The 9,631-nt window shown below is 46.1% G+C and overlaps 23 non-coding genes and 5 pseudogenes across 23 annotated transcripts; all 28 read left to right on the top strand.

The window, feature by feature from the left end:
• The first annotated feature begins 152 nt into the window (after positions 1 to 152).
• Positions 153 to 271, top strand: LOC146879377 (5S ribosomal RNA). Its single transcript, XR_014988173.1, has one exon. It is a non-coding gene; the product is annotated as a 5S ribosomal RNA (ribosomal RNA).
• A 218-nt stretch (positions 272 to 489) lies between these two features.
• On the top strand, positions 490 to 608 carry LOC146879378 (5S ribosomal RNA; annotated as a pseudogene).
• Positions 609 to 827: 219 nt separating this feature from the next.
• On the top strand, positions 828 to 946 carry LOC146879379 (5S ribosomal RNA). Its single transcript, XR_014988174.1, has one exon. It is a non-coding gene; the product is annotated as a 5S ribosomal RNA (ribosomal RNA).
• A 218-nt stretch (positions 947 to 1,164) lies between these two features.
• Positions 1,165 to 1,283, top strand: LOC146879380 (5S ribosomal RNA). The gene has a single exon (XR_014988552.1). It is a non-coding gene; the product is annotated as a 5S ribosomal RNA (ribosomal RNA).
• Positions 1,284 to 1,501: 218 nt separating this feature from the next.
• Positions 1,502 to 1,620, top strand: LOC146879381 (5S ribosomal RNA). The gene has a single exon (XR_014988176.1). It is a non-coding gene; the product is annotated as a 5S ribosomal RNA (ribosomal RNA).
• Positions 1,621 to 1,838: 218 nt separating this feature from the next.
• Positions 1,839 to 1,957, top strand: LOC146879382 (5S ribosomal RNA). The gene has a single exon (XR_014988424.1). It is a non-coding gene; the product is annotated as a 5S ribosomal RNA (ribosomal RNA).
• A 218-nt stretch (positions 1,958 to 2,175) lies between these two features.
• LOC146879383 (5S ribosomal RNA) lies at positions 2,176 to 2,294 on the top strand. Its single transcript, XR_014988403.1, has one exon. It is a non-coding gene; the product is annotated as a 5S ribosomal RNA (ribosomal RNA).
• Positions 2,295 to 2,512: 218 nt separating this feature from the next.
• On the top strand, positions 2,513 to 2,631 carry LOC146879384 (5S ribosomal RNA). The gene has a single exon (XR_014988177.1). It is a non-coding gene; the product is annotated as a 5S ribosomal RNA (ribosomal RNA).
• Positions 2,632 to 2,849: 218 nt separating this feature from the next.
• Positions 2,850 to 2,968, top strand: LOC146879385 (5S ribosomal RNA). Its single transcript, XR_014988178.1, has one exon. It is a non-coding gene; the product is annotated as a 5S ribosomal RNA (ribosomal RNA).
• A 218-nt stretch (positions 2,969 to 3,186) lies between these two features.
• On the top strand, positions 3,187 to 3,305 carry LOC146879386 (5S ribosomal RNA). Its single transcript, XR_014988630.1, has one exon. It is a non-coding gene; the product is annotated as a 5S ribosomal RNA (ribosomal RNA).
• A 218-nt stretch (positions 3,306 to 3,523) lies between these two features.
• LOC146879387 (5S ribosomal RNA) lies at positions 3,524 to 3,642 on the top strand. Its single transcript, XR_014988474.1, has one exon. It is a non-coding gene; the product is annotated as a 5S ribosomal RNA (ribosomal RNA).
• Positions 3,643 to 3,848: 206 nt separating this feature from the next.
• LOC146879388 (5S ribosomal RNA) lies at positions 3,849 to 3,967 on the top strand (annotated as a pseudogene).
• A 218-nt stretch (positions 3,968 to 4,185) lies between these two features.
• Positions 4,186 to 4,304, top strand: LOC146879389 (5S ribosomal RNA). Its single transcript, XR_014988434.1, has one exon. It is a non-coding gene; the product is annotated as a 5S ribosomal RNA (ribosomal RNA).
• A 217-nt stretch (positions 4,305 to 4,521) lies between these two features.
• On the top strand, positions 4,522 to 4,640 carry LOC146879390 (5S ribosomal RNA; annotated as a pseudogene).
• Positions 4,641 to 4,858: 218 nt separating this feature from the next.
• On the top strand, positions 4,859 to 4,977 carry LOC146879391 (5S ribosomal RNA). The gene has a single exon (XR_014988179.1). It is a non-coding gene; the product is annotated as a 5S ribosomal RNA (ribosomal RNA).
• A 218-nt stretch (positions 4,978 to 5,195) lies between these two features.
• LOC146879392 (5S ribosomal RNA) lies at positions 5,196 to 5,314 on the top strand. The gene has a single exon (XR_014988180.1). It is a non-coding gene; the product is annotated as a 5S ribosomal RNA (ribosomal RNA).
• Positions 5,315 to 5,532: 218 nt separating this feature from the next.
• LOC146879393 (5S ribosomal RNA) lies at positions 5,533 to 5,651 on the top strand. Its single transcript, XR_014988181.1, has one exon. It is a non-coding gene; the product is annotated as a 5S ribosomal RNA (ribosomal RNA).
• A 218-nt stretch (positions 5,652 to 5,869) lies between these two features.
• On the top strand, positions 5,870 to 5,988 carry LOC146879394 (5S ribosomal RNA). Its single transcript, XR_014988182.1, has one exon. It is a non-coding gene; the product is annotated as a 5S ribosomal RNA (ribosomal RNA).
• Positions 5,989 to 6,206: 218 nt separating this feature from the next.
• Positions 6,207 to 6,325, top strand: LOC146879395 (5S ribosomal RNA). Its single transcript, XR_014988183.1, has one exon. It is a non-coding gene; the product is annotated as a 5S ribosomal RNA (ribosomal RNA).
• A 218-nt stretch (positions 6,326 to 6,543) lies between these two features.
• On the top strand, positions 6,544 to 6,662 carry LOC146879396 (5S ribosomal RNA). Its single transcript, XR_014988631.1, has one exon. It is a non-coding gene; the product is annotated as a 5S ribosomal RNA (ribosomal RNA).
• A 218-nt stretch (positions 6,663 to 6,880) lies between these two features.
• On the top strand, positions 6,881 to 6,999 carry LOC146879397 (5S ribosomal RNA). The gene has a single exon (XR_014988476.1). It is a non-coding gene; the product is annotated as a 5S ribosomal RNA (ribosomal RNA).
• A 206-nt stretch (positions 7,000 to 7,205) lies between these two features.
• On the top strand, positions 7,206 to 7,324 carry LOC146879398 (5S ribosomal RNA; annotated as a pseudogene).
• A 218-nt stretch (positions 7,325 to 7,542) lies between these two features.
• On the top strand, positions 7,543 to 7,661 carry LOC146879399 (5S ribosomal RNA). The gene has a single exon (XR_014988435.1). It is a non-coding gene; the product is annotated as a 5S ribosomal RNA (ribosomal RNA).
• Positions 7,662 to 7,878: 217 nt separating this feature from the next.
• Positions 7,879 to 7,997, top strand: LOC146879400 (5S ribosomal RNA; annotated as a pseudogene).
• A 218-nt stretch (positions 7,998 to 8,215) lies between these two features.
• LOC146879401 (5S ribosomal RNA) lies at positions 8,216 to 8,334 on the top strand. The gene has a single exon (XR_014988184.1). It is a non-coding gene; the product is annotated as a 5S ribosomal RNA (ribosomal RNA).
• A 218-nt stretch (positions 8,335 to 8,552) lies between these two features.
• On the top strand, positions 8,553 to 8,671 carry LOC146879402 (5S ribosomal RNA). The gene has a single exon (XR_014988185.1). It is a non-coding gene; the product is annotated as a 5S ribosomal RNA (ribosomal RNA).
• A 218-nt stretch (positions 8,672 to 8,889) lies between these two features.
• LOC146879403 (5S ribosomal RNA) lies at positions 8,890 to 9,008 on the top strand. Its single transcript, XR_014988477.1, has one exon. It is a non-coding gene; the product is annotated as a 5S ribosomal RNA (ribosomal RNA).
• A 383-nt stretch (positions 9,009 to 9,391) lies between these two features.
• LOC146879404 (5S ribosomal RNA) lies at positions 9,392 to 9,510 on the top strand. The gene has a single exon (XR_014988187.1). It is a non-coding gene; the product is annotated as a 5S ribosomal RNA (ribosomal RNA).
• Positions 9,511 to 9,631: the final 121 nt, after the last annotated feature.

The following is a 9,631-nucleotide window of genomic DNA, read 5'->3' on the forward strand; positions in this document are numbered from 1 at the left end:
ATTATCACCTAAATCATTCCAACTGACTACTACCAAAATCTCTTCAGACCAAAACAACCCACCTCACGTCCCCGTGCCCCCGCGCCGCGCCAAGTGTTCAAACTTAGGCCCAATGCGAAACCCATATGTACATTGATCGTGCAATACTTCACAGGTGCGATCATACCAGCACTAATGCACCGGATCCCATCAGAACTCCGCAGTTAAGCGTGCTTGGGCGAGAGTAGTACTAGGATGGGTGACCTCCTGGGAAGTCCTCGTGTTGCACCTCTTTTTTACGTTATTTTCTTTTCCTACGTTCTTTTCATCACTGTTTTCTTTTGCAATCAAATCCTAAATTATCACCTAAATCATTCCAACTGACTACTACCAAAATCTCTTCAGACCAAAACAACCCACCTCACGTCCCCGTGCCCCCGCGCCGCGCCAAGTGTTCAAACTTAGGCCCAATGCGAAACCCATATGTACATTGATCGTGCCATACTTCACGGGTGCGATCATACCAGCACTAATCCACCGGATCCCATCAGAACTTCGCAGTTAAGCGTGCTTCGGCGAGAGTAGTAATAGGATGGGTGACTTGCTGGGATGTCCTCGTGTTATACCTCTTTTTCACGTTATTTTCTTTTCCTACGTTCTTTTCATCACTGTTTTTTTTTTGCAATCAAATTCTAAATTATCACCTAAATCTTTCCAACTGACTACTTCCAAAATCTCTTCAGACCAAAACAACCCACCTCGCGTCCCCGTGCCCCCGCGCCGCGCCAAGTGTTCAAACTTAGGCCCAATGCGAAACCCATATGTACATTGATCGTGCAATACTTCACAGGTGCGATCATACCAGCACTAATGCACCGGATCCCATCAGAACTCCGCAGTTAAGCGTGCTTGGGCGAGAGTAGTACTAGGATGGGTGACCTCCTGGGAAGTCCTCGTGTTGCACCTCTTTTTTACGTTATTTTCTTTTCCTACGTTCTTTTCATCACTGTTTTCTTTTGCAATCAAATCCTAAATTATCACCTAAATCATTCCAACTGACTACTACCAAAATCTCTTCAGACCAAAACAACCCACCTCACGTCCCCGTGCCCCCGCGCCGCGCCAAGTGTTCAAACTTAGGCCCAATGCGAAACCCATATGTACATTGATCGTGCAATACTTCACAGGTGCGATCATACCAGCACTAATGCACCGGATCCCATCAGAACTCCGCAGTTAAGCGTGCTTGGGCGAGAGTAGTACTAGGATGGGTGACCTCCTGGGAAGTCCTCGTGTTACACCTCTTTTTTACGTTATTTTCTTTTCCTACGTTCTTTTCATCACTGTTTTCTTTTGCAATCAAATCCTAAATTATCACCTAAATCATTCCAACTGACTACTACCAAAATCTCTTCAGACCAAAACAATCCACCTCACGTCCCCGTGCCCCCGCGCCGCGCCAAGTGTTCAAACTTAGGCCCAATGCGAAACCCATATGTACATTGATCGTGCAATACTTCACAGGTGCGATCATACCAGCACTAATGCACCGGATCCCATCAGAACTCCGCAGTTAAGCGTGCTTGGGCGAGAGTAGTACTAGGATGGGTGACCTCCTGGGAAGTCCTCGTGTTGCACCTCTTTTTTACGTTATTTTCTTTTCCTACGTTCTTTTCATCACTGTTTTCTTTTGCAATCAAATCCTAAATTATCACCTAAATCATTCCAACTGACTACTACCAAAATCTCTTCAGACCAAAACAACCCACCTCACGTCCCCGTGCCCCCGCGCCGCGCCAAGTGTTCAAACTTAGGCCCAATGCGAAACCCATATGTACATTGATCGTGCAATACTTCACAGGTGCGATCATACCAGCACTAATGCACCGGATCCCATCAGAACTCCGCAGTTAAGCGTGTTTGGGCGAGAGTAGTACTAGGATGGGTGACCTCCTGGGAAGTCCTCGTGTTGCACCTCTTTTTTACGTTATTTTCTTTTCCTACGTTCTTTTCATCACTGTTTTCTTTTGCAATCAAATCCTAAATTATCACCTAAATCATTCCAACTGACTACTACCAAAATCTCTTCAGACCAAAACAACCCACCTCATGTCCCCGTGCCCCCGCGCCGAGCCAAGTGTTCAAACTTAGGCCCAATGCGAAACCCATATGTACATTGATCGTGCAATACTTCACAGGTGCGATCATACCAGCACTAATGCACCGGATCCCATCAGAACTCCGCAGTTAAGCGTGCTCGGGCGAGAGTAGTACTAGGATGGGTGACCTCCTGGGAAGTCCTCGTGTTGCACCTCTTTTTTACGTTATTTTCTTTTCCTACGTTCTTTTCATCACTGTTTTCTTTTGCAATCAAATCCTAAATTATCACCTAAATCATTCCAACTGACTACTACCAAAATCTCTTCAGACCAAAACAACCCACCTCACGTCCCCGTGCCCCCGCGCCGCGCCAAGTGTTCAAACTTAGGCCCAATGCGAAACCCATATGTACATTGATCGTGCAATACTTCACAGGTGCGATCATACCAGCACTAATGCACCGGATCCCATCAGAACTCCGCAGTTAAGCGTGCTTGGGCGAGAGTAGTACTAGGATGGGTGACCTCCTGGGAAGTCCTCGTGTTGCACCTCTTTTTTACGTTATTTTCTTTTCCTACGTTCTTTTCATCACTGTTTTCTTTTGCAATCAAATCCTAAATTATCACCTAAATCATTCCAACTGACTACTACCAAAATCTCTTCAGACCAAAACAACCCACCTCATGTCCCCGTGCCCCCGCGCCGAGCCAAGTGTTCAAACTTAGGCCCAATGCGAAACCCATATGTACATTGATCGTGCAATACTTCACAGGTGCGATCATACCAGCACTAATGCACCGGATCCCATCAGAACTCCGCAGTTAAGCGTGCTTGGGCGAGAGTAGTACTAGGATGGGTGACCTCCTGGGAAGTCCTCGTGTTGCACCTCTTTTTTACGTTATTTTCTTTTCCTACGTTCTTTTCATCACTGTTTTCTTTTGCAATCAAATCCTAAATTATCACCTAAATCATTCCAACTGACTACTACCAAAATCTCTTCAGACCAAAACAACCCACCTCACGTCCCCGTGCCCCCGCGCCGCGCCAAGTGTTCAAACTTAGGCCCAATGCGAAACCCATATGTACATTGATCGTGCAATACTTCACAGGTGCGATCATACCAGCACTAATGCATCGGATCCCATCAGAACTCCGTAGGTAAGCGTGCTTGGGCGAGAGTAGTACTAGGATGGGTGACCTCCTGGGAAGTCCTCGTGTTGCACCTCTTTTTTACGTTATTTTCTTTTCCTACGTTCTTTTCATCACTGTTTTCTTTTGCAATCAAATCCTAAATTATCACCTAAATCATTCCAACTGACTACTACCAAAATCTCTTCAGACCAAAACAACCCACCTCACGTCCCCGTGCCCCCGCGCCGAGTCAAGTCTTCAAACTTAGGCCCAATGCGAAACCCATATGTACATTGATCGTGCAATACTTCACAGGTGCGATCATACCAGCACTAATGCACCGGATCCCATCAGAACTCCGTAGGTAAGCGTGCTTGGGCGAGAGTAGTACTAGGATGGGTGACCTCCTGGGAAGTCCTCGTGTTGCACCTCTTTTTTACGTTATTTTCTTTTCCTGCGTTCTTTTCATCACTATTTTTTTTTGCAATCAAATCCTAAATGATTCCAACTGACTACTACTAAAATCTCTTCAGAACAAAACAACCCAGCTCACGTCCCCGCGCCCCCGCGCCGTGCCAAGTGTTCAAACTTAGGCCCAATGCGAAACCCATATGTACATTGATCGTGCCATACTTCACGGGTGCGATCATACCAGCACTAATCCACCGGATCCCATCAGAACTTCGCAGTTAAGCGTGCTTGGGCGAGAGTAGTAATAGGATGGGTGACTTGCTGGGATGTCCTCGTGTTGTACCTCTTTTTCACGTTATTTTCTTTTCCTACGTTCTTTTCATCACTGTTTTTTTTTGCAATCAAATTCTAAATTATCACCTAAATCTTTCCAACTGACTACTTCCAAAATCTCTTCAGACCAAAACAACCCACCTCACGTCCCCGTGCCCCCGCGCCGCGCCAAGTGTTCAAACTTAGGCCCAATGCGAAACCCATATGTACATTGATCGTGCAATACTTCACAGGTGCGATCATACCAGCACTAATGCACCGGATCCCATCAGAACTCTGCAGTTAAGCGTGCTTGGGCGAGAGTAGTACTAGGATGGGTGACCTCCTGGGAAGTCCTCGTGTTGCACCTCTTTTTTACGTTATTTTCTTTTCCTACGTTCTTTTCGTCACTGTTTTCTTTTGCAATCAAATCCTAAATTATCACCTAAATCATTCCAACTGACTACTACCAAAATCTCTTCAGACCAAAACAACCCACCTCACGTCCCCGTGCCCCGCGCCGCGCCAAGTGTTCAAACTTAGGCCCAATGCGAAACCCATATGTACATTGATCGTGCAATACTTCACAGGTGCGATCATACCAGCACTAATGCACCGGATCCCATCAGAACTCCGCAGTTAAGCGTGCTTGGGCGAGAGTAGTAATTGGATGGGTGACTTGTTGGGATGTCCTCGTGTTGTACCTCTTTTTCACGTTATTTTCTTTTCCTACGTTCTTTTCATCACTGTTTTCTTTTGCAATCAAATCCTAAATTATCACCTAAATCATTCCAACTGACTACTACCAAAATCTCTTCAGACCAAAACAACCCACCTCACGTCCCCGTGCCTCCGCGCCGCGCCAAGTGTTCAAACTTAGGCCCAATGCGAAACCCATATGTACATTGATCGTGCAATACTTCACAGGTGCGATCATACCAGCACTAATGCACCGGATCCCATCAGAACTCCGCAGTTAAGCGTGCTTGGGCGAGAGTAGTACTAGGATGGGTGACCTCCTGGGAAGTCCTCGTGTTGCACCTCTTTTTTACGTTATTTTCTTTTCCTACGTTCTTTTCATCACTGTGTTCTTTTGCAATCAAATCCTAAATTATCACCTAAATCATTCCAACTGACTACTACCAAAATCTCTTCAGACCAAAACAACCCACCTCACGTCCCCGTGCCCCCGCGCCGCGCCAAGTGTTCAAACTTAGGCCCAATGCGAAACCCATATGTACATTGATCGTGCAATACTTCACAGGTGCGATCATACCAGCACTAATGCACCGGATCCCATCAGAACTCCGCAGTTAAGCGTGCTTGGGCGAGAGTAGTACTAGGATGGGTGACCTCCTGGGAAGTCCTCGTGTTGCACCTCTTTTTTACGTTATTTTCTTTTCCTACGTTCTTTTCATCACTGTTTTCTTTTGCATTCAAATCCTAAATTATCACCTAAATCATTCCAACTGACTACTACCAAAATCTCTTCAGACCAAAACAACCCACCTCACGTCCCCGTGCCCCCGCGCCGCGCCAAGTGTTCAAACTTAGGCCCAATGCGAAACCCATATGTACATTGATCGTGCAATACTTCACAGGTGCGATCATACCAGCACTAATGCACCGGATCCCATCAGAACTCCGCAGTTAAGCGTGCTTGGGCGAGAGTAGTACTAGGATGGGTGACCTCCTGGGAAGTCCTCGTGTTGCACCTCTTTTTTACGTTATTTTCTTTTCCTACGTTCTTTTCATCACTGTGTTCTTTTGCAATCAAATCCTAAATTATCACCTAAATCATTCCAACTGACTACTACCAAAATCTCTTCAGACCAAAACAACCCACCTCACGTCCCCGTGCCCCCGCGCCGCGCCAAGTGTTCAAACTTAGGCCCAATGCGAAACCCATATGTACATTGATCGTGCAATACTTCACAGGTGCGATCATACCAGCACTAATGCACCGGATCCCATCAGAACTCCGCAGTTAAGCGTGCTTGGGCGAGAGTAGTACTAGGATGGGTGACCTCCTGGGAAGTCCTCGTGTTGCACCTCTTTTTTACGTTATTTTCTTTTCCTACGTTCTTTTCATCACTGTTTTCTTTTGCAATCAAATCCTAAATTATCACCTAAATCATTCCAACTGACTACTACCAAAATCTCTTCAGACCAAAACAACCCACCTCATGTCCCCGTGCCCCCGCGCCGAGCCAAGTGTTCAAACTTAGGCCCAATGCGAAACCCATATGTACATTGATCGTGCAATACTTCACAGGTGCGATCATACCAGCACTAATGCACCGGATCCCATCAGAACTCCGCAGTTAAGCGTGCTTGGGCGAGAGTAGTACTAGGATGGGTGACCTCCTGGGAAGTCCTCGTGTTGCACCTCTTTTTTACGTTATTTTCTTTTCCTACGTTCTTTTCATCACTGTTTTCTTTTGCAATCAAATCCTAAATTATCACCTAAATCATTCCAACTGACTACTACCAAAATCTCTTCAGACCAAAACAACCCACCTCACGTCCCCGTGCCCCCGCGCCGCGCCAAGTGTTCAAACTTAGGCCCAATGCGAAACCCATATGTACATTGATCGTGCAATACTTCACAGGTGCGATCATACCAGCACTAATGCATCGGATCCCATCAGAACTCCGTAGGTAAGCGTGCTTGGGCGAGAGTAGTACTAGGATGGGTGACCTCCTGGGAAGTCCTCGTGTTGCACCTCTTTTTTACGTTATTTTCTTTTCCTACGTTCTTTTCATCACTGTTTTCTTTTGCAATCAAATCCTAAATTATCACCTAAATCATTCCAACTGACTACTACCAAAATCTCTTCAGACCAAAACAACCCACCTCACGTCCCCGTGCCCCCGCGCCGAGTCAAGTCTTCAAACTTAGGCCCAATGCGAAACCCATATGTACATTGATCGTGCAATACTTCACAGGTGCGATCATACCAGCACTAATGCACCGGATCCCATCAGAACTCCGTAGGTAAGCGTGCTTGGGCGAGAGTAGTACTAGGATGGGTGACCTCCTGGGAAGTCCTCGTGTTGCACCTCTTTTTTACGTTATTTTCTTTTCCTACGTTCTTTTCATCACTATTTTTTTTTGCAATCAAATCCTAAATGATTCCAACTGACTACTACTAAAATCTCTTCAGAACAAAACAACCCACCTCACGTCCCCGCGCCCCCGCGCCGTGCCAAGTGTTCAAACTTAGGCCCAATGCGAAACCCATATGTACATTGATCGTGCCATACTTCACGGGTGCGATCATACCAGCACTAATCCACCGGATCCCATCAGAACTTCGCAGTTAAGCGTGCTTGGGCGAGAGTAGTAATAGGATGGGTGACTTGCTGGGATGTCCTCGTGTTGTACCTCTTTTTCACGTTATTTTCTTTTCCTACGTTCTTTTCATCACTGTTTTTTTTTGCAATCAAATTCTAAATTATCACCTAAATCTTTCCAACTGACTACTTCCAAAATCTCTTCAGACCAAAACAACCCACCTCACGTCCCCGTGCCCCCGCGCCGCGCCAAGTGTTCAAACTTAGGCCCAATGCGAAACCCATATGTACATTGATCGTGCAATACTTCACAGGTGCGATCATACCAGCACTAATGCACCGGATCCCATCAGAACTCTGCAGTTAAGCGTGCTTGGGCGAGAGTAGTACTAGGATGGGTGACCTCCTGGGAAGTCCTCGTGTTGCACCTCTTTTTTACGTTATTTTCTTTTCCTACGTTCTTTTCGTCACTGTTTTCTTTTGCAATCAAATCCTAAATTATCACCTAAATCATTCCAACTGACTACTACCAAAATCTCTTCAGACCAAAACAACCCACCTCACGTCCCCGTGCCCCGCGCCGCGCCAAGTGTTCAAACTTAGGCCCAATGCGAAACCCATATGTACATTGATCGTGCAATACTTCACAGGTGCGATCATACCAGCACTAATGCACCGGATCCCATCAGAACTCCGCAGTTAAGCGTGCTTGGGCGAGAGTAGTAATTGGATGGGTGACTTGTTGGGATGTCCTCGTGTTGTACCTCTTTTTCACGTTATTTTCTTTTCCTACGTTCTTTTCATCACTGTTTTCTTTTGCAATCAAATCCTAAATTATCACCTAAATCATTCCAACTGACTACTACCAAAATCTCTTCAGACCAAAACAACCCACCTCACGTCCCCGTGCCTCCGCGCCGCGCCAAGTGTTCAAACTTAGGCCCAATGCGAAACCCATATGTACATTGATCGTGCAATACTTCACAGGTGCGATCATACCAGCACTAATGCACCGGATCCCATCAGAACTCCGCAGTTAAGCGTGCTTGGGCGAGAGTAGTACTAGGATGGGTGACCTCCTGGGAAGTCCTCGTGTTGCACCTCTTTTTTACGTTATTTTCTTTTCCTACGTTCTTTTCATCACTGTGTTCTTTTGCAATCAAATCCTAAATTATCACCTAAATCATTCCAACTGACTACTACCAAAATCTCTTCAGACCAAAACAACCCACCTCACGTCCCCGTGCCCCCGCGCCGCGCCAAGTGTTCAAACTTAGGCCCAATGCGAAACCCATATGTACATTGATCGTGCAATACTTCACAGGTGCGATCATACCAGCACTAATGCACCGGATCCCATCAGAACTCCGCAGTTAAGCGTGCTTGGGCGAGAGTAGTACTAGGATGGGTGACCTCCTGGGAAGTCCTCGTGTTGCACCTCTTTTTTACGTTATTTTCTTTTCCTACGTTCTTTTCATCACTGTTTTCTTTTGCATTCAAATCCTAAATTATCACCTAAATCATTCCAACTGACTACTACCAAAATCTCTTCAGCCCAAAACAACCCACCTCACGTCCCCGTGCCCCCGCGCCGCGCCAAGTGTTCAAACTTAGGCCCAATGCGAAACCCATATGTACATTGATCGTGCAATACTTCACAGGTGCGATCATACCAGCACTAATGCACCGGATCCCATCAGAACTCCGTAGGTAAGCGTGCTTGGGCGAGAGTAGTACTAGGATGGGTGACCTCCTGGGAAGTCCTCGTGTTGCACCTCTTTTTTACGTTATTTTCTTTTCCTACGTTCTTTTCATCACTATTTTTTTTGCAATCAAATCCTAAATGATTCCAACTGACTACTACTAAAATCTCTTCAGAACAAAACAACCCAGCTCACGTCCCCGCGCCCCCGCGCCGTGCCAAGTGTTCAAACTTGCACCTCTTTTTTACGTTATTTTCTTTTCCTACGTTCTTTTCATCACTGTTTTCTTTTGCAATCAAATCCTAAATTATCACCTAAATCATTCCAACTGACTACTACCAAAATCTCTTCAGACCAAAACAACCCACCTCACGTCCCCGTGCCCCCGCGCCGAGTCAAGTCTTCAAACTTAGGCCCAATGCGAAACCCATATGTACATTGATCGTGCAATACTTCACAGGTGCGATCATACCAGCACTAATGCACCGGATCCCATCAGAACTCCGCAGTTAAGCGTGCTTGGGCGAGAGTAGTACTAGGATGGGTGACCTCCTGGGAAGTCCTCGTGTTGCACCTCTTTTTTACGTTATTTTCTTTTCCTACGTTCTTTTCATCACTGTGTTCTTTTGCAATCAAATCCTAAATTATCACCTAAATCATTCCAACTGACTACTACCAAAATCTCTTCAGACCAAAAC

Source organism: Vigna unguiculata, unplaced genomic scaffold (genome assembly GCF_037176805.1).
Source record: "Vigna unguiculata cultivar grain cowpea cultivar isolate G323 ecotype 2 unplaced genomic scaffold, ASM3717680v1 ptg000026l_ERROPOS8025000, whole genome shotgun sequence".
Lineage (NCBI taxonomy): Eukaryota > Viridiplantae > Streptophyta > Magnoliopsida > Fabales > Fabaceae > Vigna > Vigna unguiculata.